The following is a 2,392-nucleotide window of genomic DNA, read 5'->3' as shown; positions in this document are numbered from 1 at the left end:
TTGGGTTAACAACACCCATCTCATGATTTGACTACCTGTGTATGGAAAAACTAGGAATGAGCTGTACTAATTAAGTCAGTTTGCCGGTTAACTGAGAGTGCATTGAGAAACCTGTCCCATTTTAATCCTCACTGTTGAAAATCTTTCTAAAATAATGTATCTACTTCCCTGAGCACATCTAGCATTCTGAACATAACTGAATCTTTCTTTGAAGCCTTAATTGTTTACAGTGTCTCTAGGGTCATCACTCTGAACACGAGTAATTTCTTTGTGAGTGTAAGTCATTGGACCCTCATCTCACAGGTGAAGAAACTGAAACCCAGAGTATTGAATGACTTGCTTTAGAGGTAGCCACAGTAGATTTATCTGACCATATCTAAGCCCTTATCATAAAAATGTCCAAATTTTTAATTTCATGTTTTCTTAGCATCTATCATTCTCTGAAAAGCAGACTATTTGCTTAGAACTGGGGTGTGGGGAAAAGAAGCAGGGCAGAGGAAGGGCTTTTTTAAATGGGGGCTCCGTTTTAACCTAATCAAGGTTTTAATCGACCAGCAATGTTTATTCAGCGCCTACTATGAGTTAGGGGCAGCTAGGTAGCACAGTGGATAGAACACTGGGCCGGGAATCGGAAGACTTATCTTCCTGAGTTCAAATCTGGCCTCAGACACTTACCAACTGTGTGACCTCAAACAAATCACTTATCCATGTTTGCCTCAGTTTCCTCATCTGTCAAATAAGCTGGTGAAGAAAATGGCAAACCACTTCAGTATCTTTGCTAAGAAAACCCTATGAGGGATGGGAGTCTGGGAGCAGCAACCTCTCATCTAACTCAGAACTTTCGCAGACTGACAAGCTATCCCTGCAGATACCCTCCAAAATGGCATCAGCTGTCAAGGATCAGCTTATCTTGAATGTCCAAAAGGAAGACTGGGCTCCCCAGAACAAGATCACTGTTGTTGGGGTTGGTGCAGTTAGCATGGCATGTGCCATTAGTATCTTAACAAAGGAACTGACTGATGAACTTGCCCTAGTTGATGTAATAGAAGACAAACTAAAGGGAGAGATGATGGATCTCCAACATGGCAGCCTTTTTCTCAAAATGCCAAAGATTGTTTCTGGCAAAGACTACAGTGTGACTGCAAACTCAAAACTGGTCATTGTTATAGCTGGAGAATGTCAACAGGAGGGAGAAAGTCATCTTAATTTGGCCCAGCATAATGTGAATATCTTTAAATTCATCATTCCCAATATTGTTAAATACAGCCCTAATTGCAAGCTGCTTATTATTTCCAATCCAGTGGACATATTTGACATATGTGGCCTGGAAGTTAAGTGGTTTTCCTAAAAACCATGTTATTGGAAGTGGTTGCAATCTGGACTCTGCCCATTTCTGTTACCTAATGGGGGAGAGACTTGGTGTCCATTCTTCAAGTTGTCATGGATGGGTCCTTGAGGAACATGGAGACTCCAGTATTCCTGTGTGAAGTGGTGTGAATTTTGCCAGTGTGTCTCTAAAGAACCTTCATCCTTCTTTGGGAACTGATGCTGATGCAAAGACTTGGAAAGATGTTCACAAACAGGTGCTTGAAAGTGCTTATGAGGTAATCAAACTGAAGGGCTACACTTCCTGGGCCATTGGCTTGTCTGTGGTAGATCTGGCAGAAAGCATTATGAAGAATCATAGGAGAATGCATCCAATTTCCACCATGATTAAGGGCCTATATGGCATTAATGAGGATGTCTTCCTTAGTGTCCCATGTGTCTTGGGGCAGAATGGCATTTCAGATGTGGTGAAGGTCAACGTGAATCTGGAGGAGGAGCGCCATTTAAAGAAGAGCGCAGATACTCTTTGGGGAATCCAGAAGGAGTTGTAATTTTAAAACCTTTGAATGTGCTACCATAAAGAGAACATGACAGGGCTTGAAGGGTTATATATAATCCCCTTTTCAAATAGACCAAATCCTTCCTCTGATTAGTGACTAAACACCAGAAATGTAAAACCTATGAAAGTTTCTTCCTAAAGTCAGAAGTGGGGAAAAGAACCCTGTTGTAGTTAGCATGTGATGCTGGATATGACTTGTATAGTTTCAGTGGCTGGTGTCAAGCATAACCAGTGCTCCACAGGTATGTAAACTACCTGCTTTGTATGTAGGTGCTACAGATTCCCTTAGGTCCAGAAGACAACACTCCTGGATACAAAACACTATGCAGTAGTAATTCTTTATCAATGCATTGATTACCTTTATGCTCCCCTCCAGTAAGGCACTCCAGCATGGCCCCTATGTATTACCTTTCTAGAGGACCTGATTTTGTGTGCCTATCTATATATATATAAAATATCAATAGTTGTAAATTCCCATACTATATAAAAAGATCTGTATGTGTACAA

At 41.1% G+C, this 2,392-nt stretch overlaps 1 pseudogene; it reads left to right on the top strand.

The window, feature by feature from the left end:
* The first annotated feature begins 898 nt into the window (after positions 1-898).
* LOC140528058 (L-lactate dehydrogenase A chain pseudogene) lies at positions 899-1,877 on the top strand (annotated as a pseudogene).
* Positions 1,878-2,392: the final 515 nt, after the last annotated feature.

This window comes from Notamacropus eugenii, chromosome 1, assembly GCF_028372415.1.
Source record: "Notamacropus eugenii isolate mMacEug1 chromosome 1, mMacEug1.pri_v2, whole genome shotgun sequence".
NCBI classification, from domain to species: Eukaryota; Metazoa; Chordata; class Mammalia; order Diprotodontia; family Macropodidae; genus Notamacropus; species Notamacropus eugenii.
This window is presented reverse-complemented; position numbering and strand designations above follow the sequence as displayed.